Source organism: Pantherophis guttatus, chromosome 7, assembly GCF_059756535.1.
Source record: "Pantherophis guttatus breed Tessera chromosome 7, ASM5975653v1, whole genome shotgun sequence".
NCBI lineage: Eukaryota > Metazoa > Chordata > Lepidosauria > Squamata > Colubridae > Pantherophis > Pantherophis guttatus.
In genome coordinates, this window is record NC_142069.1 from 82,446,161 (window position 1) to 82,473,797 (window position 27,637).

Here is a 27,637-nt window from a genome sequence, read left to right on the forward strand (position 1 = left end):
CTGCAGTACTGCACCCTAACCACTGCGCCACCTCGGCTCTTTCTTCTTCTTCTTCTTCTTCTTCTTCTTCTTCTTCTTCTTCTTCTTCTTCTTCTTCTTCTTCTTCTTCTTCTTCTTCTTCTTCTTCTTCTTCTTCTTCTTCCTCCTCCTCCTCCTCCTCCTCCTCCTCCTCCTCCTCCTCCTCCTCCTCCAATTCATACTGTGAAATGGTCTGCTTCCTTGAGCTTTCAGTTCTGTAAGTTGTCCAAACTTCTCCAATTATCTACCTGCTTGATTGTGTACAGAGGTGGGTTTCAGCAGGTTCTGACCAGTTCTGGAGAACCGGTAGCGGAAATTTTGAGTAGTTCAGAGAACCAGTAAATACCACCTCTGACTGGCCCCGCCCCCACCTATTCTCTGCCTCCCGAGTTCCAGCTGATCGGGAGGAAATGGGGATTTTGCAGTAACCTTCCCCTGGAGTGGGGAGGGAATGGAGATTTTACAGTATCCTTCCCCTGCCATGCCCACCAAGCCATGCCACACCCCACAACCGGTAGTAAAAAATTTTGAATCCCACCACTGGTGTGCATGTACGGAAGGGCACAAGCGAAGCAAGCACTCACATTTTCGGTGCTGTGTGAACCGGTGGTTACATTATGTGACACCCACCCCTGCATCAAAGGGCCCCTACTTCTAATTCCTAGACAACGCTAAGTAAGAATAAAAGATAGATAGCAGTCTTCCAATATTTGAGAGATGTCACAAAGAAGAGGAGGATCAGCCTATTCTCCAAAGCACTTGAGGGCAGGACAAGAAGCAAAGGATGGAAATTAATCGAGGAGAGAAGCAACCTAGAACTAAGGAGAAATTTCCTGACAGTCAGGACAATTAATTACTAGAATGACTTGCAAGTTGTGAATGCTCCAACACTGGAATTTTTAAAGAAGAGATTGGACACTGTGAAGCAGTATGTAAGTCTAAATGCTATGCTATGCTACTGCTACCTCCAAATCAAAGAAACACTCTATATTTGTGTGCACCAGAGGTGGGTTTCAGCAGGTTCTGACCAATTCCGGAGAACCGGTAGTGGAAATTTTGAGTAGTTCGGAGAACCGGTAGTAAAAATTCTGACTGGCCCTGCCCCCATCTATTCTCTGCCTCCCATGTCCCAGCTGATCGGGAGGAAATGGGGATCTTGCAGTAACCTTCCCCAGGAGTGGGGAGGGAATGGAGATTTTACAGTGTCCTTCCCCTGCCACACCCACCAAGCCATGGTCACCAGGCCACGCCCACAGAACCGGTAGTAAAAAAATTTGAAACCTACCACTGGTAAGCACACCTTAAACTTTAAAGATTCTTCTTTGGCTGCTTTTGATTCTATACACCTATAAAACAAATCCGACCATTTGCGTGGTCAAAACTGAAATTAAAATACCGTATTTTCCGGCGTATAAGACGACTTTTTAACACATGAAAATCTTCTCAAAAGTCGGGGGTCGTCTTATACACCGGGTGTCGTTCTCCTGTAACCAGGCAGACCGGCCCGAAAGGCTTTGACGAGCCTTAAATGGCTCTGGCGATCCAAGCTCTGACCATCCCAGCTGAGTTGCCTGCTAATCAGGCAACTCAGCTGGGATCGCCAGAACCATTTAAAAGGAAAAAAAACTTTTTTTCTTTTACATGGCTCTGGCGATCCAAGCTCTGACGATCCCAGCTGAGTTGCCTGCTAATCAGGCAACTCAGCTGGGATCGCCAGAGCCATGTAAAAGGAAAAAAAGTTTTCCCCCTCCAGCTTGCTTACCTTAGCTGCTAATCGCAACACTTGCCTTGCTTCGCTTGCCTGAATCCATTCCATCAGCAAGCAACTCCCTGCCTGTAATCAAGCAGTGTGCGTGTAAAGTGTGAAAGTTGGGGTTTTGGGCTTTTTGTGGCTGTGTGCGGTTCCTGCTTGTTGCAGGGGCCATTTTGGGTCTAGCACAGCTGCTTTTACATTGTGGGTGAGCCAGTTGTGTTGTGTTGTGTTGTGTGTGTGTAAAGTGTAAAAGTTGTTTTTTGGGGCTTTTTGTGGCTGTGTGAGGTTTCTGCTTGTTGCAGGGGCCATTTTGGGTCTAGCACAGCTGCTTTTACATTGTGGGTGAGCCAGTTGATGTTTTTTAATTTTTATTCGGTGTGCGTTGGAAGAGGGGTTGTCTTATACGCCCAGTCGTCTTATACACCGGAAAATACGGTAAACCAAATAGCGAAAGAAAATAGAAAAACATGAGTGATGTTCCATAAACATTCCCATTCTACCATTTATTCATAAGCTTCAAAGTACCCAAGAGGTCAATCGAGAGGCTCCTCAAACTGGCTAATCATGCAAAGCAAATGCTAATTAAGCTCAACCCATCAATGTCTTCCAGAATCGGGACAGACTTTGAACAATGCCCATCATGCTTAACTGTGCAAATACGGAGGGGGGGAGGGGGGAGGGGGGGAGACCTGGGTAATTTTTTTTTTTAAAAAGAGGAAGTTCAAGATTCATTTGCAAATTTTTTTAGAAAGGCAACCTGGGGAAGACTTAGAATGGTGAATTATGACAGCATAGTTGCTTTCCCCTTTCTAAGATTTTTCTGTGTTATAGTAGTGGTCATTGGTGAAATGTAAAATTTGTTACTACCGGTTCTGTGGGTGTGGCTTGGTGGGGGGGTAATATGACTGAGTGGGCGGGGCCAACTTTTTTTTTTTTTTACTTTTAAAACCATTTTTTCTACAACCTCTTTGGCTGTAAAAAAATGCTTTTAAAGCCTCTGACGATCCCAGCTGACTTGCCTGATCTGCAGAGGCTTTTTTTTCCTTTTAAAAACATTTTTTCTATAACCTGTTCGGCTGAAGAGGTTGTCGAAAAAATGCTTTTAAAAGCCTCTGATGATCCCAGCTGAGCGCGTGATCATCAGAGGCTTTTTTTTTAAACTTTTAAAAGCATTTTTTTCGGCCAAAGAAGTTGTAGAAAAAATGCTTTTAAAAATAAAATAAAAAGCCTCGGATGATTGCGCGGCTCAACTGGGCAATGAGGGGGAGGGGCAGGGATTTTTGCTACCGGTTCTCCGAACCACCCGTCTCCATCACTACCAGATCGGGTGATCCAGTCCGAACCGGGAGCATTTCACCCCTGGTAGAGATTTAAAAGAGTGGTGCGGTGGCCTAGAGGTGGAGCTCTCGCCTCACATCTGCTGGACAAAGCTCAGCATTGGCGACAGGAAGGGCATCCGGCCAGTAAACACTCAGCTCCATTCAGTTTCCCAGACTCCACCCTGCAAGGAATTATTTATTTGTTTGTTTGTTTGTTTGTCAACAACAGTGGTGGGTTCCTCCCGGTTCGGTCCGGTTCGGCCGAGCCGGTAGCGGTGATGATATGACGTCACTGAACCAGTTCTCCCCTCCCCGCCCTCCTACCCACCCATCCACCCACCCACCCACGTTATTCTTACTTTTTATTTGGTCCCACCCCCAATCTATTGCTGCCTCCTGAGTCCCAGCTGATGACTAGAGGGAAAAAAACTGTTTAAACTCTTGCCGCGGGGCTTCAAAGGGCCGCCCTACAGCTGATCAGTGTTAAAAGCAAACAAATGAGTTGGGTCGTAAGTGCGAGGACTGGTCGTAAGTGCGAGGACCTTCCAGAAATGACTCTGACCAGCTAGCCACGCCCACCTAGTCACATGATCTCCAAGCCACACCCACAAAATAAGCCACGCCCACAGAACCGGTAGTAAAAAAATTTAGAACCCACCCCTGGTCAACAAGTATAAGGAAACAAGTAACAGTATAGACATAGACATGGACACATGAAAAAAAATTGACAAAAATAAAAGGATATAAATAGGCAAAACATAGCCATAAACTGAACCGGGATGTTCTCCATGTGGAATATGCTCTGTGTGCCTCCAGCTGCACTAATACAGGTTGTCCTCGGCGTACAACCCCAATTGAGCCCAAATTTTCCTTTGCAAAGTGAGACGGTTGGCAAAGTGTACTTTGCCTCGTTTTGCAACCTTTCCTTGCCGCAGTTGTTAAGGGAATCACTGCAGTTGTTAAGATGGTAACGTGTGTCAGGGTGGCAATTAATCCCATTCTGCTTTTGGGTAATTGCACCTTGATTAGAGAATGGATCGTGACCTTTCCTTGAAGTATACTTTAAGAAAATAAACCCGAGATATATTCTAATAAACCCATTTTATTATAAAGAAGTAAAAACATCTTACTAGCTAATTAATTACATCTTGGCAACGTTCCTGCCGGACCTCTCTTGGCCGGAGAACAAAGAAAGAGAAGAAGAAAGTGAAAGAATGTGGACATGCGCAGTTAGCTTAGAGATAAGAACTTGGCAAGCTACGGTAAGTCTTAGAGTTCAAAAATAAGAGCTCATCTGGTAAATACAAAAACGCAGTGACAACGTGGTTGTTTAAGAGAATCTTGCTTCCCTGTTGACGTTGCTTGTTAGAAACTCGCAAAAAAGTGATTTAACATGACCCCGGGAGGGACACTGCAACCTTCATAAATACATGCCAGTTCCAAAAGTGTCAGAATTTTGATCAAGTGACCACAAGGATGCTACAACAGTCATATGTGTGAAAAACGATCCAAAGCCACTATTTTCAGGGCTGTTGTAACTTTGAGCAGTCACTAAATGAACGGTTGAAAGTCAAAAATTACCTGTAGGGACAATTTCACACTTTAAAAGGTAAAGGTTCCCCTCGCTAGTCCTTCCCGACTCTAGGGGGCGGTGCTCATCTCCGTTTCAAAGCCGAAGAGCCAGCGCTGTCCGAAGACGTCTCCGTGGTCATGTGGCCGGCATGACTAAATGCCAAAGGTGCACGGAACGCTGTTACCTTCCCATCAAAGGTGGTCCCTATTTTTTTACTTGCATTTTTTTACGTGCTTTCGAACAGCTCGGTTGGCAGAAGCTGGGACAAGTAACGGGAGCTCACCCCATTACGCGGCACTAGGGATTTGAACCGCTGAACTGCCGACCTTTCGATTGACAAGCTCAGCATCTTAGCCACTGAGCCACCGCGTTCCATTTCACACTTTACAGTACCATAAATTGGCATTGACTGAAACCATGCATGCTACTTAAAGTATGAATTAAATTAGCCAGTTTGACTTTACTATCCTACTGCATGGATGTCTTTGACCCTTTGGGATAGGAGCAGGGGTGAAATCCAGCAGGTTCTGACAGGTTCTGGAGAACCGGTAGCGGAAATTTTGAGCAGTTCGGAGAACCGGCAAATGCCACCTTTGGCTGGCCCCAGAGGGGGGTGGGAATGGAGATTTTGCAATATCCTTCCTCCAGGAGTGGGGAGGGAATGAGGATTTTGCAGTATCCTTCTCCCAGGAGTGGTGAGGGAATGGGCATTTTGCAGTATCCTTCCCCTGCCGCATCCACCAAGCCACTCTCACAGAACCGGTAGGGAAAAATTTTAGATTTCACCTCTGGGTAGGAGTAAATATCCATAGCTACGGAGGGAAGAGGTCATGATTGAATTCTATTCCTAAAAACTGCCGCCCTCTGCATATTTTTCCAGGAAATGCCTGGGCTACCAAGAGATTTATTTTCAAGAAAATGGTGCTATGGCACCTTGCAAAGCTGTGCCCAACGAAAGCGTCACAAAACAGTTGGAATCTATCAAAGGAAGGATGAAAACGAGTGCAGCCAAGCGGTACATGTCTTGCTATCTGTGGCCGCGTGCTCGGGCTTAAGGACTCTGATGGGCTGGGGTCTCTGCTTTCCCGTTGCCTGCTGAGTGTGTGCCTGACAGATCTCCCCTCCCCGTACATCTGGGTAGGGGGGAATAACAATGTAAGATAAAGGAAGGGAAGTGAGACAGCAGAACAGACTGTGGTAAATTGCCCACCGCTTGTTTGAAGTCTCTGAGATTGGGTTCTGTCTCAACTCCCTGCGGAGCAAAAAGCGAATCTTTATGAATAAGGACTTGGGGGTCTTGAAAGCTAAATTAGTAAAAATGTGGAATGAATTGGAGTTTTATTTTATTTTTTTTAAATCTGGAAGAATAACGATTTAAGGTTAGCTCGTTTGTCTGAATGTGCTGCACGTTTCAGCTTTCTAGACGAAACAGGTCAGATTGTAGGTGAGTTTACAAAAAGAGGCAATTTCTGGAATACACTCAAAAACTCTGTTTTTAAATTTTGTATTTATGTGTTTTATTCTGTGGCTGTTCACCGCCCTGAGTCCTTCGGGAGTACGGCGGTATATAAATCCAATAAATGAAATGAAATGAATGAATAAATGAAGATCCATCAAAGCAATCTTTTCAAACGCTGACAACTGAGCGTCCTTTTTCTCCCACACTTTAAATTAAAACTGCTGGCACTTTGAGCGTCATCTTAAAAACATTACTTTTGGAACATATACTAGAGAATTGTTGTTGCTGTTAGTTGCATAAGTCATGTCTGACCCATTGCGACCCCATGGACAACGTTCCTCCAGGCCTTCCTGTCCTCTACCATCCTCTGGAGTCCATTTAAGCTCACACCGATTGCTTCAGTGACTCCATCCAGCCACCTCGTTCTCTGCTGTCCCCTTCTTCTTTTGCCCTCAATCTTTCCCAGCATTAGGCTCTCCTCCAGTGAGTCCTTCCTTCTCATTAGGTGGCCAAAGTATTTGAGTTTCATCTTCAGGATCTGGCCTTCTAAAGAGCAGTCAGGGTTGATCTCCTCTAGGACTGACCGGTTTGATCGCCTTGCAGTCCAAGGGACTCGCAGGAGTCTTCTCCAGCACCAGAGTTCAAAGGCCTCAATTCTTTGGCACTCAGCCTTCCTTATGGTCCAATTTTCACAGCCATTCATTGCAACTGGGAAAACCATAGCCTTGACTATACGCACTTTTGTTGGTAATAGAGAATACACCACTCCTAATACACACAACTAACGGCAAGTAAATATGAGGTCGAGAACTGTTTTGGTTCCTCTGACTTGCAGTCATGGCTTTACTAACAATGCATGAAAAATGTTCCTGTTACAGCGACAAACATGTTGTCCGTTCTATTTTTAAAAGGCTCGCTTCAAATCTTTTCTCCAGACTTAAAATTCCTGAGGACAATTCTAAGAAGCAATGACAAGCTTGGGGGATAGTCTGATTGGTCAGTTCTTGTCACGCCCAAATGGATGAACACTCAGTGGATCCCCCCCCCCAAAAAAGCAGAACCTCCTGCACTTGTAGGAAAAGGCTAGGAAGAGAATCTTGACAGACATTTAGCTAGGAAGAAAAAGAATTCTAAGAAGAACAGTGGAATACGTTCAATCCCCTCTTCTTCGTTGTGGCAGCCCCTCGGATATTGGAAGACTGCTATCATGTGGTCCCTATTCCTAGATCTATCTAGTCCTGGATGGAATTGGCCTTCTCCATTCTTCATTTTCTCTGTCCTGGATCCCCCATTGGCTTTGCTTGACAGAAGGTCACAAAAGGAGATCATATGACCCCGGGACGCTGCAACCGTCATAAATATGAACCAGTTGCCAAGCATCTGAATTTTGATCACCTCACCATGCTACAATAGTTGTAAGTGTGAAAACCGGTCGTAAGTCACTTTTTTCAGTGCCTTTGTAACTTTGAGCGGTCACTAAACGAATGGTTGTAAATCGAGGACTACTGTACATTATTACAGTTGTGAATTAAAGGTAAAGGTTCCCCTCGCACATATGAGCTAGTCGTTCCCGACTCTAGGGGGCGGTGCTCATCTCCGTTTCAAAGCCGAAGAGCCAGCGCTGTCCGAAGACGTCTCTGTGGTCATGTGGCCAGCATGACTAAATGCCAAAGGCGCACGGAGCGCTGTTACCTTCCCACCAAAGGTGGCCCCTATTTTTCTACTTGCATTTTTTATGTGCTTTCAAACGGCTAGGTTGGCAGAAGCTGGGACAAGTAATGGGAGCTCATCCTGTTAGTGGGATTCAAACCGCTGAATTGCCAACCTTTTGATCAACAAACTCAACAAGCGTCTTAGCCACTGAGCCACCACATCCCTTGTAGTTGTAAATTAGCATTGTGTAATAGTGAGGAAATAAACTGGAATATGTGGATGGTTAATTCTTCTTGAATCGTATAAAGAATTTACAATCTAAGAGAGAAAAAAAAATCCTTTTCACTTTTCTGGCACACTTTTTTTGTCATCAGATCTCCCAGGATCCCCAAAATTATTTTTCTATAGGCACAAAGAAGTACAGGCAATCCTCGACTTAGAGCAGTTCATTTAGTGACCATTCAAAGTTACAAAGGCACTTATGACCATTGCAGCATCCCCAAGGTCATGCAATTTAAATTCAATGCTTGACAATTAGTTCATACTTACGACAGTTGCATTGTCCTGAGGTCATGTGATCATCTTTTGCGACCTCCTGACAAGCAAAGTTAAGATTTACTTAACAGCCGTGTTACTAATTGAACAACTGCAGAGATTCACTTAACAAACGTGGCCAGAAAAGATGTAAAATGCGGCAAAACGCACTTAACAAAGGTCTCGCTTAGCAACATACATTCTGAGCTCAGTTGTGGTCATAAATCAAGGACTACCCATATCAGTCCAATCATATCTTCCATTGACCTGCTTGCTATCCATAAGCGATCAATTGTAAAACTGATGCTGAAAATTGTGATGTATTTGGCTCTAATGGTTAACTTTTTAGACATCTACAATGTTCTTTTTTAGCTAAGACTTAATTGGGTTTAACACTGAATAAGCTCTTAGTAAGAAATAATTATCGCAAGTTGGAATGTGTTGTCTTGGCTTATTCCATGGGATTTTTAAAGGATATTTATTTGTGGGTTTTTTGTGTGTGGCTAAAAGAGCAGCACAGGGAAATAACTGTATTCTTCACTGAATAAGCAGTAAGTTTTTGCAAAGCTATATAAGCAGATCAAAAGGCAGCTGCTGCCAACAGATTAAGACTGAAATGAAACATTATTATTAAATAAAGCATATGCCAGTTAAAAATCCGAATAGGCAAAGACTGAAGGGCTGAAGAGATTAGTCTTTAGGTCAATCTTGAGCTTAGCCCTGGAGGATGTTTTCAAAAAAATAAAATAGCTAAACCTAAAAAGAAAAAATAGAATTTTAAAAAAGTTGCAATGAAATCATAGTTAGCTCTCAATATGAGCAGAACTCATAAAATTCGACAGTAAGGCCAAAGGTTTCTCAGCTGCTTTAAGATGGGTAGATTTCAACTTTCACAATTCTGAGAGTTGAAGTCCACCCATCTTAAAGCTAGCCAGGCTGAGAAACATTACTACCGTATTTTTCGGCGTATAAGACCCACCTTTCCCCCCCCAAAAAGAGGGTGAAAATCTGGGTGCGTCTTATACTCTGAATGTAGCCCCGCCCAGTTTCTCAAACTGAGGTTTCAGAGGCTGAAAAAAGCATCAGAAACGAAGCTTCAGAAAAGAAGCCCCCAAACAGAGCTTCAGAGGCTTTTTTTCTGAAGCTCTATTTCGGAGGCTTTCAGAGGCAGGAAAAAAAGTTTTTTCTGAAACAGAGTTTCAGAAGTTTCAGAGGCTGAAAAAAAAAGCAAAAAAAAAAAAAAAAAAAAGCAAGGCACAGAGCTCACAGCCAAGGAACCTGTTGCTAAAATTCACCTTCTGGGAACAGCTGATTGGGGGTATTCCAGGAGGCAGATCCACCTGCCAATCAACTTTTTTCTTATTTTCCTCCCCAAAAATTAAGGTGCATCTTATACTCTGAAAAATACGGTATAAGGCAATATCCACATTAAAATTAATTTAGTTTAAATTTTTCAGATCCGTGAGGATCAAACGAGACTCTATTGGTCAAAATACTGAAGAAATCAGCATTGGGCACACCCTGATTGATAACTTATCCTACTCTCGAAGAAATAACTAACTTCCGATTTGCTTCACAGCAAAATTTTCAACCCACAGGATTCTTCATCACACGCCAAGTTTTGAAAAACCCACCGCTGAGATCTAGCAGAAGGTCTTCAGACAGTTTTACAAAATGATGGAACTAAAACATCATTTCACCTTGTGAGGATATTCTTGTACTCTCTCAGCCGTGCTCAGGCTAGTCGCAGTTAGGTTTTCCTCTAGAAAAAGTTGAGAAATGTTGTGCAAAAAAAATCAGGAGGGCTATAATACCATCTGGCTGGCTAACAATTTTTTTAAAAAATTTGATTTATATGCCGCCCTTCTCCGGAGACTCAGGGCGGCTTACAATGCATTAAGCAATAGCCTTCACACTTTTGTATATATTTATACAAAGTCAGCTTATTGCCCCCACAAACTGGGTCCTCAATTTACCTACCTTAGAAAGGATGGAAGGCTGAGTCAACCTTGAGCCTGGCAAGATTCGAACTTACTTTAATTGCAGACGGCTGGTGTTAAATTACAGTGCCTTGTCCGCAGAGCTATCCAGGCTCCTATTTTAAAAAGGCATAGACTTTCATGAGCTTTTTAATAAAGTTACCATAGTTGTTAATAGTTGTACCATAGGAGATCAACCCTGACTGCTCTTTAGAAGGCCAGATCCTGAAGAGGAAACTCAAATACTTTGGCCACCTAATGAGAAGGAAGGACTCACTGGAGAAGAGCCTAATGCTGGGAAAGATTGAGGGCAAAAGAAGACGGGGACGACAGAGAACGAGGTGCCTGGATGGAGTCACTGAAGCAGTCGGCGTGAGCTTAAATAGTCTCCAGAGGATGATAAAGGACAGGAAGGTCTGGAACAGGGGTGGGTTCCACTTACTTTTACTACCGATTTGCAGCGGGGCCGCACGCGTGCGAGTGCTCTTCTGTGCATGCACAGAAGCGTTTCGATGAAGTCAGGGCCGTGGGCGTAGCCTCCTGCCGGTTTTACTACCGGTTCTATATTATTGTTTATGTTTTGTTTTATGTTTTATGTTTTATTTGATTTGTATACCGCCCTACTCCCGAAGGACTCAGGGCGGTGAACAGCCAAACAATAAAATAACATAGATACAAAAAATTTAAAAAACCAGATAAAATCAAATTAAATCATTTTGGCCCAGACAAATTTAAAACACCCCAATAATTTAAAAACAGATTAAAATTTACATGTTTAAAAAGGGAAGAGATTAGGCCAAGCCCGCCTGATGGAATAAAAAGGTCTTCACAGCGCGGCGGAAGGTGCGCAGATCCGGGATCCTCCGTATCTCTGGGGGGAGCTCATTCCAGATGGTAGGTGCCCCCACAGAGAAGGCTCTCCCCCTAGGGGTCGCCAGCCGACATTGTTTGGCTGACGGCACCCGGAGGAGCCCCTCTCTATGAGAGCGTACTGGCCGGTGGGAGGCTATTGGTGGTAGTAGGCGGTCCCGTAGATAACCAGGTCCTAAGCCATGGAGCACTTTAAAGGTGGTAACCAAAACCTTGAAGCGCACCCGGAAGACCACCGGGAGCTAGTGCAGCTCGCGCAGGAGAGGTGTCACATGGGAGCGCCATGTCGCTCCCATTACCACCCGCGCGGCCGCACTCTGCGCCAGTTGGAGCCTCCGGGTGCTCCTCAAGGGGAGCCCCATGTAGAGAGCATTACAATAGTCCAGGCGGGAGGTGACAAGGGCATGAGTGACCGTGCGTAACGAGTCCCGATCCAGAAAGGGACGCAACTGGCGAATCAGGCGAACCTGATGAAAAATCCTCCCGGTCACGGCCGTCAAGTGCTCTTCTAAAGACAGCCGTGAATCCAGAAGGACGCCCAAGTTGTGAGCCCTCTCCGTGGGGGCCAATGATTCCCCCCCAATAGTCAGTGATGGCATCAACTGACTATATCGGGACGTCGGAAACCACAGCCACTCGGTCTTGGATGGGTTGAGCCGGAGCCTGTTCCTCCCCATCCAGATTATTATAGAACCTTTATTATTTTTATAAACATCTCAAGGCAGAGAACACAACTAATATCCTTCCTCCTCTTATTTTCCTCACAACAACAACTCTGTGAGGTGAATTAGGCTGAGAGAGACTGGCCCAAAGTCACCCAGCTGGTTTTCATGACTGAAGTGGGACCTGAACTCACAATCTGCTTTCTAGACTGGTGCTTTAACCACTAGGCTAAACTGGCTCTAAATACTACTTTACTTACTACTTTATTGTTTCTTTAAAAAGAGAGAGAGAAGAAATAAAACTTGGGGGGGGGGGAAGCACAGAAAGCTGAACGCTAAAACAGATTTCTCACTACGGTTTTGCCTGGTGTCAAATGATCATTATTATTTGAAAACAACATCTATAATCGCATCCCGCATATTTCTCAAGTCGGTGTTTTGCAATATTTCTCCCACCCAGGATAAACACATAAAACTTTGAAAGAGCTGATGTAACATTCCCATGGGAAAGTCTGAACTCGGCAAAGGAAAAAAAAAAAGGCTACACTAACTGTGTGAAATCACAAACTAAATAACTGTTAACCAACCCCACGCATCAGTATTGTGATTTCCCTAAAAAGTGGAAGAAAGAGTTTAAACAGAGTATCTTTGATGAAGTTGCTATCAACCTCGGAGAGTTATTCTTGTAGATGTGAAGTGTTTAAACAAACAGCATAGAACATGTAATTGACTGTTCAGTCAGATTAATGTCTGGCAAATATTGTTGTCTTTCTGTTCATACAGTGTTAGTAACTTCTCAGGCAGTCTTCCTGAGCTGTTCCACGATCCTTACTAGCAAGAGTAGAATTTGCTTGCCTGATCTTTGGGCACAGAATTAAATCTGATACTCTAATAATTGGATGAATTCTTCCCTTATTACAACAGAATGTATGACTTTCAGAATCAGAATAGAGCTGGAAGGGATCTTGGAGGCCTTCTAGTCCAGCCCTCTGCTCAAGTAGGAGACCCTATACCATTTCAGACAAGTGACAGTCTCTTCTTCAAAACGTCCAGTGATGACGGACCCACAACTTCTGGAAGGAAGCTGTTCCAATGGTTAATTGTCTTCACTGTTAGGGAGTTTCTCCTCAGTTTTAGGTTGCTTCCCTCCTTGATTAGTTTCCATCCATTGTTTCTTGTCCTGCCTTCTGGTGCTTTGAAAAATAAGTTGACCCCCCCCTCCTCTTTGTAGCAGCCCCCCTAAATACTGGACTACTGCTATCATGTCCCCTACTAGTCCTTCTTTTCTCTAGACTAGCGAAACCAAAATCCTGCAATCGTTTTGTTTTAGCCTCCAGGCCTTTAATTTAATTTAAATTTAATTTAATTTCCAATTTATATACCGCCCTTCTCCCTGAGGACTCAGGGCGGTGTACAGCCAAGATAAAAAACATAGAATACAAATATTAAAACATTTAAAAATATATATAAATTTTGGCCCGAAAGTTAAGAATCACAAACTAATTAAAAGAATTTAAAAATTTCTTCTAAGCCAACCCGGCTTGCTGAAAAAAATAGGTTTTCAGGGAACGACGGAAGGCATCTTAGTTGCTCTTCTTTGCACTTTTTCCAACGTCTCAACCAGGGGTGGGTTCTAAATTTTTTTACTACCGGTTCTGTGGGCGTGGCTTATTTTATAGGCGTGGTTTGATGGTCATGTGACAATTCTTTAGGATTTATCAGAGGTACTGGTTTACCAGGCTTTTAACTGCTTGTAGAGCTGTACCGGTCTACCCATTTGTTCTTGGAGCGTCCTGGTCTTCCCATTTCTTTTTCGAACGTCCTGGTCTACCACCACACTGCCTTTTAACACTGATCAGCTGTAGGGTGGCCCTTTGAAGCCCCGCGGCAAGAGTTTAAACAGGTTTTTTCCTTCCAGCCAATCAGCTGGGACTCGGGAGGCAGTGAAAAATTGGAGGCAGGGCCAAATAAAAGGTAAGAATAATGGGGGGTGGGGTGGGGTGGGAGGGCCCAGCTCCCGAACAAAGAGAACCGGTTCGGTGACGTCATATGGTCACCGCTACCGGTTTGGCCGAACCGGAAGGAACCCACCACTGATCTCAACATCTTTTTTATAACGGGATGACCAAAACTGGATGCAGTATTCGAGGTGTGGTCTTACTAAGGCTTTATAAAGCAGTACTAAGGCTTCACGTGATTTTGATTCTATGCCTCTGTTTATACAACCCAGGATTGTATTAGCAGCTACTACACACCGCTGGCTCATGTTTAAGTGATCGTCGTCCACTAGGACTCCAAGATCCAAGATCACTTGGAGATGGAAATTGTGGGGTCGCACACAGGGAATCTTCATATCATTTCCCTTGTCCAACATTCCATGAATTGTTGGGCTGGAAAGCTCTAGAACTGTGATGGCGAACCTATTTTCATTTTCATTTTTTCATTTTATTTAATTTGTATACCGCCCTACTCCCGAAGGACTCAGGGCGGTGAACAGGCACAGAATAAAACACATAAAATACAAAAATTAAGAACAGAAGTAAAATCGAATTAAATCAATTTAGCCCAAGACAAATTTAAAACCCTAGGTTAAGAACGAATTAAAATTTACATTATAATTTACATTAAAAAAGAATGGGAAAGGTTAGGCCAGACCAGCCTGGTGAAATAAAAAGGTTTTAAGAGCGTGGCGGAAGGTGCGTAGATCCGGGATCCTCCGTATCTCCGGGGGGAGCTCGTTCCAGATAGTAGGTACCCCTACAGAGATGGCACACGTACCAGAGGTGGCACGCAGACACAAAGCCTTCTCTGTGGGCATGCGCCCCATTGCCAGCTGCTCTTCTGGTTTCCAACGTTCCCTAAAAACAGCCTGAAAAATGGCTTGGAAATGGCTCAAAAAACGGCCTGAAAACGGCTCAAAAAACGGCCTGAAAACAGCCTGTTTTTTGGTCATTTTCCAGGCCTTTTCCAGGCCGGTTTTTGGGCTGTTTCACACCATTTTTGGGCTGTCTTCAGGCCATTTTGGGGGCTGAAAAATGGCCCTGAAAACCACCGAAAAACAGCCTGAAAATGGCCTGAAAACAGCAGAACTGGTAGTAAAAATTTTTGAATCCCGCCACTAAAATAGGGGGTAGCGTAGTTTTTGCTCCATCTCTCAATTTCTAACAACCCTTAAGTAGGAAGAGGGACATTGAAGCCATAGATCCCATCTCCTTTAATCCAGATTAAAGTTTCCCTGGAATATATTAGATACTATTTGAACATATATCCAAGAAGTAGGAATTTCTGGATCACTGGTTTTATACTACAGAGTGTTGTCAAAAAAAAAGGTAAGATTTACTAGCTCTGCCTGTAGTTGCCTTCGTTCCACTGTCATTCTGTCCTTATTTTGATGCCAAGATTTCTCTGTAGTTAAAACTACTCAAGGCAGCAAACTTATTCTGGGACCCTACCCAGGTTTTTTGAATTAAACACACACACAAGACACAACATCTGCCTAGAACAAGCATGCAGTTTCGAAGCGTTTGTGCTGTTATAATAATGCTAAGTTATATCCTGCAAGCTCAGGGTTTTTGCTTGATGGGCATATCTGGAATTTTAAGCCACCAGGAAGAGCATAAAAGAGCAGCCACAATGGGGGTGGCCAATCAGAAAATACTCATGCACACCAAGTTAAACTGATGAAGTTACTGTCTGTCGTCCCTTGTATCTTCTTGGGCTGCTTTACCAACTTTGCTCCTTTTTTCCTGTCTTTCTGGCTTGGGTGGACATCTTTATGATCATGGTTTATCACTTGCATCTTTTATGTACACTGAGAGCTTATGCACCGAAGACAAATTCCTTGTGTGTCCAATCACACTTGGCCAATAAAGAATTCTATTCTATTCTATTCTATTCTATTCTATTCTATTCTATTCTATTCTATTCTATTCTATTCTATTCTATTCTATTCTATTCTATTCCATTCTATTCCATTCCATTCCATTCCATTCCATTCCATTCTGTTTTCCCCAAAATAAGACATCCCCTGACAATAAACCCAATTGGGCTTTTGAGCACATGCCAATAAGGCCAAGCGCTTATTTCAGGGTTCAAAAAAATATAAGACAGGGTCTTATTTTTGGGGAAACACGATATTCTATTCTATTCTATTCTATTCTATTCTATTCTATTCTATTCTATTCTATTCTATTCTATTTCTATTCTATTCCTATTTGTACCCTATGACTATCATTGTGTTGTATCTTATGATTCCTGACAAATGTATCTTTTTATGTACACTGAGAGCATATGCACCAAAGACAAATTCCTTCTGTGTCCAATCACACTTGGCCGATAAAGAATTCTATTCTATTCTATTCTATTCTATTCTATTCTATTCTATTCTATTCTATTCTATTCTATTCTATTCTATTCTATTCTATTCTTATTTGTACCCTATGACTATCATTAAGTGTTGTACCTTATGATTCTTGATGAATGTATCTTGACTTTTTATGTACACTGAGAGCATATGCGCCAAAGACAAATTCCTTCTGTGTCCAATCACACTTGGCCAATAAAGAATTCTATTCTATTCTATTCTATTCTATTCTATTCTATTCTATTCTATTCTATTCTATTCTATTCTATTCTATTTCTATTTCTATTTCTATTTCTATTTCTATTCCTATTTGTACCCTATGACTATCATTGTGTTGTATCTTATGATTCCTGACAAATGTATCTTGACTTTTTATGTACACTGAGAGCATATGCTCCAAAGACAAATTCCTTTTGTGTCCAATCAACTTGGCCGATAAAGAATTCTATTCTATTCTATTCTATTCTATTCTATTCTATTCTATTCTATTCTATTCTATTCTATTCTATTCCTATTTGTACCCTATGACTATCATTGTGTTGTACCTTATGATTCTTGATGAATGTATCTTGACTTTTTATGTACACTGAGAGCATATGCGCCAAAGATAAATTCCTTCTGTGTCCAATCACACTTGGCCAATAAAGAATTCTATTCTATTCTATTCTATTCTATTCTATTCTATTCTATTCTATTCTATTCTATTCTATTCTATTCTATTCTTATTTGTACCCTATGACTATCATTAAGTGTTGTACCTTATGATTCTTGATGAATGTATCTTGACTTTTTATGTACACTGAGAGCATATGCACCAAAGACAAATTCCTTCTGTGTCCAATCACACTTGGCCAATAAAGAATTCTATTCTATTCTATTCTATTTATTCTATTCTATTCTTATTTGTACCCTATGACTATCATTAAGTGTTGTACCTTATGATTCTTGATGAATGTATCTTGACTTTTTATGTACACTGAGAGCATACGCGCCAAAGACAAATTCCTTCTGTGTCCAATCACACTTGGCCAATAAAGAATTCTATTCTATTCTGTTCTGTTCTGTTCTGTTCTGTTCTGTTCTATTCTATTCTATTCTATTCTATTCTATTCTATTCTATTCTATTCTATTCTATTCTATTTCTATTCCTATTTGTACCCTATGACTATCATTGTGTTGTATCTTATGATTCCTGACAAATGTATCTTGACTTTTTATGTACACTGAGAGCATATGCACCAAAGACAAATTCCTTTTGTGTCCAATCAACTTGGCCGATAAAGAATTCTATTCTATTCTATTCTATTCTATTCTATTCTATTCTATTCTATTCTATTCTATTCTATTCTATTCCTATTTGTACCCTATGACTATCATTGTGTTGTACCTTATGATTCTTGATGAATGTATCTTGACTTTTTATGTACACTGAGAGCATATGCGCCAAAGATAAATTCCTTCTGTGTCCAATCACACTTGGCCAATAAAGAATTCTATTCTATTCTATTCTATTCTATTCTATTCTATTCTATTCTATTCTATTCTATTCTATTCTATTCTATTCTATTCTATTCTTATTTGTACCCTATGACTATCATTAAGTGTTGTACCTTATGATTCTTGATGAATGTATCTTGACTTTTTATGTACACTGAGAGCATACGCGCCAAAGACAAATTCCTTCTGTGTCCAATCACACTTGGCCAATAAAGAATTCTATTCTATTCTATTCTATTTATTCTATTCTATTCTTATTTGTACCCTATGACTATCATTAAGTGTTGTACCTTATGATTCTTGATGAATGTATCTTGACTTTTTATGTACACTGAGAGCATACGCGCCAAAGACAAATTCCTTCTGTGTCCAATCACACTTGGCCAATAAAGAATTCTATTCTATTCTATTCTATTCTGTTCTGTTCTGTTCTGTTCTGTTCTATTCTATTCTATTCTATTCTATTCTATTCTATTCTATTCTATTCTATTCTATTCTTATTTGTACCCTACGACTATCATTAAGTGTTGTACCTTATGATTCTTAATGAATGTATCTTGACTTTTTATGTACACTGAGAGCATATGCACCAAAGACAAATTCCTTCTGTATCCAATCACACTTGGCCAATAAAGAATTCTATTCTAAACAAGGGCTGTCAATTCAATTCAATCCCAGAGTCAAGGTTACAACTCACCGGAAGTTCTCTTGTGTGATGACTATATAGCAGGAAAAACAGAGGTTTAGTTAAATGAACATGGGCTAAGACACTAATCATCAGAGTTTCGGCAATATAATTAGGTCATCTCTATGCTATGTTCATTGCTTTCTCATTGCAGGACAGATGCCTTACCTCAGCAGACACCAGTGTGAAAAAAAAATAAATGAAGCCTGTGGCAATACAGTTGCCATACAGAATGTAACTTCTGTTAGTCTTCTGCTAACAAAGGATGCTACATGGCTTTCGCTCAAGGACAGAAGGTTAAAACAACAAATTAAAAGAAGCTAGACAGAGACAGAATGGGGGGATGGAGTGGAGTCCTAGCAATGAATTCTTTTAGCGGGGTAATTTCCAATCGGTCTGCTGTGAGAGAGAAAAAAAAACTATTAACGATGTCGTGAGAAATATATTCATTAAACAATTAAAAGCTTCCTTTGATCCTGATGAAGTGACCTTCAGTGGATCCTGCCCACCGCTTTTAATCAACTTTAAAGAAAAAAAAGAAAAGAAATCCAACTATTTCTCTAGATGGGGGCGATTTCCTCATTTCCCTCCCTCCCGATGGAAAGAGGTGCCAGAATGACTCCCTTCTGCAGTCAATTATCACGTTGTGTCTCGGTGTCTTTTGGTGAAAAACCGGATAACGCAACATGGGAACAAGGGAATCAACTCGTGGCTTGGATTTTACAGGGCGTGTTAACCAGCAGATAAAAGTGGTAGTTATATAGATAAAGAATTATTTCAAAGAGATGCTACAGAGACGGTATTTATGTCTTCTGAATCACTTCCAAATTGGAACCTCTGGTTGAGTCTTTTCTGGAAAGATTTGATATTCATTGGGGATGTTCGGATAGTCCTTGGCCAAAGAACTTGACTAATGTCCAAATCTCCTTTTCTAAGATGTATTCCAGGTTCCACTCGGCTGCAGGCCAGCATAAAATACCAAATCTGAAGCATGCTGAAGACACCAACTTTGAATTCTTCATTCATTTCACCTTATTATTTTATACCGCACCTATGTTTTATTTTGGCCTTGACTGTAAATTAAATAAACAACTTGTAAATGCCATGGTTATAGCTGACTTCATTATTTCTCAACCTCAGCACCTGTAAGATAGGTGGACTCTGACTCTCAAAATTCCCCAGATGGAGGGGAAGTAGAGAAGAGAAGAAGAAGGTGGGGAAAGAAAGTTGGAAGGAGAAGAGGGAGAGGCTAGGTATGAGGAGAAAGATTGCTGTACAATAAAAAAAAAAGATGTAAAAAAATTAAGGCGTTTTGGATAAAAATATGGTGGATTATTCAAAATATTTTAAGGAAAAAAATTAAATTTACACCACAGTTTTTTCTGCTGGGAATAGTCACGGATTGTACTATAATAGAGACTAAATTGGTTTTGAACTTAATAATGGCTGCCAGGTTACTGGTGGCACAGTACTGGAAGAAGGAAGATCCACCCACTATTGTGGAATGGACACTAAAAGTTGTGCATTTGGCAGAGATGGCAAAAATTTCATCATACCTTAAAGACCATTCAAATGAAAGATACATATCGGAATGGAGAAGATGGATTGACTATATACAAAAAAAGTATCCGAACAAGAAGATACATATAGCTTATGAATGAATTATTTTTAAGTAGTTCATGTTTATAGTTTGTTGGGTTATAAGGAGTTAAAGACTTAGGGAGAATATGAATGTTATAATTTGTTAGCATATTTTAGCTTTATGTTTGTGAATGCTATACCTGTGTTTGTTCAAAGTCTAGGGAGGGGGGTGGGGGGAAAGGAAGGGAAGGGGGGAGGTAGGGGGGTGGGAGGGGTTGAGGGGGGAAGGGGGGAAGGGGGGAGGGGAGAAAATGTTTGTATTTCTTATAAAACTTTTCAATAAAAAAAAAGATGAAGTGGAAGGAAGGCAGCTCTGAACAAACAAATATAAATATATTAAGAAAAAGAATGAATTGTTTAAGAATAAAAGAGGATAAATATGTACAAATAGTAAAGTTAGAATTTAGGGATAAATGAAGAAGGTGTTTATGTATGCAAGTATAGAAATACTGAGGTATATTCAAAAAATAAAAAAAAGGAAAGGGAGGAAGACAATATTGACAAAAATTGTAATTGAGTAAAATGTATTTGAATTTGACTAATTGTATAAGATAAGAAATGACCAACACTCTGTTCAAAAAAAAAAAGAAAAAGAAAGATGTGAGTGAAGGTGGGAGAGGAGAAAAGAAAAAAACCCCAATAAAACTATGCCATCCCCAGATGGCATAGGTGGTGTGTCTTTCTGACTGGGGAATTCTGGGAGTTGGAGTCCATCCATCCATCTTAAAAGATGCTGTGGTTGAGAAACATTGGCTTATGCCAGGTTTCAATGTTCTCTACAAAAGACTTAACTTATATCAAAATAGGTCAAAATAGGCAGTGCCCTATCAAATCCTGCACCTGTTAACAGCAGTGTTCCCCAAGGCAGCGTTTTAGGTCCAACACTCTTTCTGCTTTATATCAACGACCTTTGTGATCAAATTATATTGAAATAGAGATAGAATAACAGAGTTGGAAGGGACCTTGGAGGTCTTCTAGTCCAATCCCCTGCCTAGGCAGGAAACCCTACACCATTTCAGACAAATGGTTATCCAGCATGTTCTTAAAAACTTCCAGTGTTGGAGCATTCACAATTTCTGGAGGCAAGTCGTTCCACTGATTAATTGTTCTCACTGTCAGGAAATTTCTTCTTAGTTCTAGGTTGCTTCTCTCCCTGATTAGTTTCCACCCATTGCTTCTTGTTCTACCCTCAGGTGCTTTGGAGAATAGCTTGACTCACTGTCAGAAAATTTATCCTTATTTCTAGATTGGATCTTTTGAATGATCTTCCACCTGTTACTTCTTGTCCTGACCTCAGTTAACTTTTTTTCTTTTCTTTTTTTTTGGCACTTTACTGTGGGGAATTAAAGATAGATTTACAGTCATTAAAAGGAAAGTTGTCAGCTTCCCAATTTATTTTCTGCAAAGTCATGCTTCCATATATAATGATTTTAGGGAGAAGCTGGAATCAATAAAAAGGGTAAACCATACCATCAACATAGAGGATTGATAAAGGCTTTCTCCTTCAAACTTTATTTTTCAATTTTCTCAGGACAACTGGAATAGAATAGAATAGAATAGAATAGAATAGAATAGAATAGAATAGAATAGAATAGAATAGAATAACAGAGTTGGAAGGGACCTTGGAGGTCTTCTAGTCCAACCCCCTGCCTAGGCAGGAAACCCTACACCACTTCAGAGAAATGGTTATCCAACATCTTCTTAAAAACTTCCAATGTTGTAGCATCCACAACTTCTGGAGGCAAGTCGTTCCACTGATTAATTGTTCTGTCAGGAAATTTCTCCTTAGTTCTAAGTTGCTTCTCTCCTGCATTAGTTTCCACCCATTGCTTCTTGTCCTACCCTCAGATGCGTTGGAGAATAGCTTGACTCCCTCTTCTTTGTGGCAGCCCCTGAGATATTGGAACACTGCTATCATGTCTCCCCTAGTCCTTCTTTTCTGACAGTGAGTCAAGCTATTCTCCAAAGCACCTGAGGGCAGGACAAGAACAACTTAGGAGAAATTTCCTGACAGCGAGAGCAATTAATCAGTGGAACGACTTGCCGTAAGTCGAGGACTACCTGTATAGGAGAACAGAAAGCCCAAAACCCAAGAAAACCCATTAAGAAAAGGGACCTGGATGAAAATCTGGCACAACTCGTTTCATAAACTGCAACAAAAGGTGCCCATCCCTTTATGACTGGGTAACGTTTCACAAAGAATAATTGTGATATGACACGTATGCACCAGGGGAGAAAAAAAAATGAGAACAGGCCTACCAGATGTTTTTAGGGGTCATCCTAGTAACCAGACACCAACCGAGCTGTAACAGGTGGTGGGAGGTCAATTTTGTGGTTGCACAACAAATTTCTCTGAAAGGCAGCTAAGCAAGTTCAAGGGGGTCCAAATTGAGCATTTCAGAAGCAGAAGCTAAATAAGAAGCTAAATATTTTTAATCTAACGCTGCAAGCCACTCAGAAACACGATGGGCGGCAAATATATCAAATAAATAAATACGCCCTCCCTCTTCGTGAATTTGCTTGGGATGCTTTTTTTGCCCCTTTGTCCGTTGCAAATATCCGGTTACCCGTTTCATCATTTATAATGTCTAAAGCATCTGAAGTGGTGCACTGAGTGGTGTATGTATTTACGATGGTTGCGGTGTCTCAGGGTCACGCGTTCACTGTTTGTGACCTTCCAAGCTAACTTCTGACAAGCAATGTCTGGCAGGAGAAGCTGGATTCACTGAATGATGGTGTGATTCACGTTGCTTAACAACCATGGTAAAAAAACAACAACAAATGCTGTAAAATTGGGCATGATTCACTCAACTCCTGCCTTGCTTAGTGCAGAAATACTGGTCCCAACAGTGGTTGTAAATTGAGATCTATAGTACCTGTATTCAGGACAAATTGTTGTGGCTCCATTACCAGAGCCTGTGTCATCGGCAGGAGAGGACTCTGAGAGTGAAGGGGAGGAGTTGACAAGGCCTCCCTCTCCAGGACCCTCCTCTCTGGCAATGCCTTCGGTGTTCGCCGAAGGGCAAGAGATAGGGCTGGGGCCAAGCACGTCCACGCAGCCACAGATAGACAGTGATGAGGGTAATGAGTCTTGGCTGGATCCACGCAAGCGTCGCAGAGATAAGCGCATGCAACAGAAGAAAAGGCGTGCCCGAGATTAGGCTGAGTCACTGGACCACACCCCACAGGATATAAAAGGGAGCGTGGTGGCCAGTCAAACCTTGTGATGAACAAAGCTGAAAGCTTCCACGCCATTCTGCATTGCCGGACTTTTGCTATAAGACTTAGCTGGACTTGATTAACTCCGTAATTATTGAGCTGTTTCTTTTGATGTATCAGAAGTGGGGAGAAGTTACCTCTCCTCTTTGTAAATAATAAACTCTTGGCAGGCAGCCACTAGGTTGTTGCCAAGTTCCGTTATCTTAAGGAAAAGGATTTTGCTGGCTGGTTTGGTCTTTAACTCCTGAACGTCTGTTGGTGTGTGTGCGTGTGGTTGGGGACAGAACACAAATATCTTAAAGTACTTCATTTCTATAGTGCTCTATCTAATTCGGGCCAGTAAAAAAACAAAGAATCATCAAGTTTTCACGGTTTAACAGGAAGGTCAGTTCAGCTTTCCTAGGCTCAAATCATACAAGACACTGGATAAATTTATTTCCTCTCTAGTGTTTGTTCAAGAATTAAGCATCTGTGGTTGATTTAAAAAAAAAATCAAGAAGAACGTAAAATATCATTATGCCTTTAGGGCAGACACAAAAGCATAAAACGCAGCATTAAAAGTTCCGTGCTGATATATTTAAATGACTCAGACAAGAGCAGAAAAGCTGCAGTAACCTAACTCCCAGGGTCGCCAGACGAAAAAGGATGTTGTAATATTAGCTTTCTAATAACAAGTAGCAGCATCTATTTTCAAGGGGTGCCACGTACCAGAGGGTTCGGCAAGCTTTCCGTAATGCAATTAACCATATGGTGTCCCAATGAATGTGGCATTGATAGATATATGCCTTGCTGCAGCCAGCCACTAAGTTGCGTTCTGGTCTTTCCGTTTTAAGTTACACGGTTCTTTCCCAGTCCTTTTGCCCGCCTAAATTCATTCATCTCATTCACAGCTATTTCATTCTCAGCCGCTTCCTTCTAACCACGTTGCTTATTTTTCTTTGCTTACATCCCTTGATGCTTTTTGACAAGTCACATTGATAAAAATTAGCATCTGGTCTAGGGAATCAAATTGGACAAGGAGGTAACCAACGAGCAAGCCTCGGGGAAAATTTCATGAATATCCCATTGCTGTGGATGTAGAAAGTGTGGGATTTTTAAATACCGGAAGTATAAAGATAAAGGTTCCCCTTGCACATATGTGCTAGTCGTTCCCGACTCTAGGGGGCAGTGCTCATCTCCGTTTGAAAGCTGAAGAGCCAGAGCTGCCCGAAGACATCTCCATGGTCATGTGGCCGGCATGACTAAACATCAAAGGGCACGGAACGCTGTTACCTTCCCACCAAAGGTGGTCCTTATTTTTCTACTTGCATTTTTTACATGCTTTCGAAGTGCTAGGTTGGCAGAAGCTGGGACAAGTAATGGGAGCTCACCCTGTTACGCGGCACTAGGGATTCAAACTGACTTTTCGATTCTCAAGATGTGAAGTTTCTTGGATGAGAAGCAAAACATCTTTAAAAAAAAAACAAGTAATTCCAGTTGCCTCCTGAAAAAGCACCTTTGGGACAACCATGACATGAGAATCTCTATAGACATTTAGCGATGCAATGAAAGAGTTTGAAGAAGTTATGTACTTCTTTTGTACTTTGAATAGAATAGAATAGAATTCTTTATTGGCCAAGTGTGATTGGACACACAAGGAATTTGCCTTTGGTGCATATGCTCTCCGTGTACATAAAAGAAAAAGATACATTCATCAAGAATCATAAGGTACAACACTTAATGATAATCGTAGGGTACAAATAAGCAATCAAATCATACTAGGAAACAATCAATATAAATCGTGAGGATACCAGCAACAAGGTTACAGTCATAGAGTCATAAGTGGGAGGAGATGGGTGATGGAGAAGTCTCCTGAGACCAAAGAAAACAAACGAATGGCCCATCAAATGATGGGAGCACAAATGATCAGCTTCAATTATATTTTAGATCTGTTATATGAAGACCTAGATGTCCTGAGAAGTTCATAATGCTGGGAAAGGTGGAAGGAAACAAAAAAGGATCTGCAGAGGAAGGTGGATGGATCTAGTTTACTTGTCCTAAAGGTGCTTTTTCTACATGGACTTTTTTTCCCCTTGAAGATGTCTCACTTCTGCAGATGACTGAGAATCTCTGTAGATATCTGGTTTGGTTACAGTGATAATGGGCACAATATTGGATGATTCGAAGGATCTGGCTGGAGAGAAAATGTTCTATGTGGTTACTAACAGTCGGTGCTGATTTGATAGCATACAATCAATCAATGAACAGAATAGAACAGAACAGAACAGAACAGAATAGAATAACAGAGTTGGAAGGGACCTTGGAGGTCTTCTAGCCCAACCCCCTGCTTAGGCAGGAAAACCTACATCACTTCAGACAAATGGTTATCCAACATCTTCTTAAAAACTTCCAGCGTTGGAACATTGACAACTTCTGGAGGCAAGTTGTTCCACTGATTAATTGTACTAACCGTCAGGAAATTTCTCCTTAGTTCTAGGTTGCTTCTCTCCTTGATTAGTTTCCACCCGTTGCTTCTTTTTCTACCCTCAGGTGCTTTGGAGACTAGCTTGACTCCCTCTTCTTTGTGGCGGCCCCTGAGATATTGGAACACTGCTATCCTGTCACCCCCTAGTCCTTCTCTTCATTAAACTAGACATATCCAGTTCCTGCAACCGTTCTTCCTATGTTTAACCTCCAGTCCCCTAATCATCTTTGTTGCTCTTCTCTGCACTATTTCTAGAGTCTCCACATCTTTTTTAGATCGTGGTGACCAAAACTGGATGCACTATTCCAAGTGTGGCTTTACCACGGCATTATAAAGTGGTATTAATACTTCACGTGATCTTGATTCTTCCTCTCTGTTGATGCAGCCTAGAACTGTGTTGGCTTTTTTTGGCAGCTGCTGCACACTGCTGGCTCCTATTTAAATGGTTCTCCACTAGAACTCCAAGATCCCTCTCACAGTTACTACTATTGAGCAAGGTACCACATATACTGTACCTGTGCTATGAAAGAAAGAACTAGTTTTAAAGACCAATGCAGTTGTGCAGATTATATATATATAAACGATGAACAGTTGGAATTAAAATAAACCTCAACTCTACTAAAGGAGGAATTTTAGATGTGTAAATGCTGGTAAAAGGCTGAAGGAACAATTATTGAAAAAAATAGAAGTCTGGTTTTGACCACTTTCTCCTGGGGAAGTGAAAATTCTCTACAGTAGGAGAACCACAAAAGTAAGTTGGATGCAGTATGAATTGTGCAAGTGTGTCTGATGAAGGCAGAAGAGATAGAGTTCATGGCTGAAGGGTTGATGAAGAACTACGGTTGAATGCCGGAATGAATGAAGCTTTGATCACAGTAGACAGAATGAATTATGATCAAAGAGATGAAAAGGAATATATGGAAGAGTGAATGAGTTAAGAGGAACAGAGAAACTACAAAAAGTTGTGACAAGGAGATATTGCAAAGCCTAAGATGAGAAAGTCTGACCAACTAAAGGCATGTTAGAAGAAAGGGATGTGTAGCATGAAAAGTGTAATAGATGATAAGTTGGATAAAATCAAAGATAAATTGATAAAGTTTAAGACATTAAGAATCGAAGAAAGGGTCAAGAGATTAAGAATTAGATGGAATTTTATCTTATAAAGTGTAATAAAATGGAGTGGTATGGAATTTGAAATTAAGATTTGTGGTGATAAAATTGTAGGGTAAATAATTAGAATAGGAGGTTAGAATATTGTTAAAAAAATTTTTTTGATGCTGATGGTAAAAGAAGAACAAGATATCATTAAGTTTGATATATAGATATAAAAATGAGTGAAAGTTAATTTGAAATTAAAAGTGTATTGATATAATGGATTTGCTTAGATGAAGATGTTAGAATTTATGTTAAAACTTGCTTTTTTATGTTTTGAATTTTTATTTGTAAAAGATGTAATGGGAAATTGTGAATGGAGCTTGTTAAAGAAATGTAAGCGTGGTAACCATCTATGGACTGGATCGAGACTCTGCTCTTGAAAGTTATATTTTATGTTTAAGTTTGGAAAAAAAAAATAAAAAAATATTTACAAAAAAAAAGAAGAAGAAGAAGAAGAAGAAAGGGATGAAGGTGGTAGAAGCAATAACAGTTTCCAAGAACAAAAAGAGTGAAAGATATTGGTATAAACAAACCTTGGCTATATTTTATTTTATTATTTTATTTTCTATTATTTTTTATTTTATTTTATTTTTCAAGTCTTTAATTTTTTGGCCTGCTATTTTTATTCCATATCTGTTCATTCTTTTCTTTCCTGTTCTAAATATCTAACTTGGTTGCTCCCCATACCCTGACCCAACCTTCACTGTTCCCAAAGAAATTTGGAGCAGCCATTAATCTAAGTTGGTGCACTTTACTTTTCTCTTGTTAAAAACAGAGTAAAATAGTATTGATG

General features: G+C 40.9%; 1 protein-coding gene and 1 long non-coding RNA gene across 2 annotated transcripts in view; one reads left to right on the top strand and one right to left on the bottom strand.

Annotated features, from left to right (window-relative positions):
- Positions 1–27,637, bottom strand: part of LOC117678907 (potassium voltage-gated channel subfamily KQT member 1-like) — a 128,052-nt gene that overhangs the window by 27,469 nt on the left and 72,946 nt on the right. The gene's annotated exons all lie outside the window — the stretch shown is intronic.
- LOC117678920 (uncharacterized) lies at positions 13,520–19,468 on the top strand. The gene is made up of 2 exons (XR_004595182.3): positions 13,520–13,794; positions 18,520–19,468. It is a non-coding gene; the product is annotated as an uncharacterized LOC117678920 (long non-coding RNA).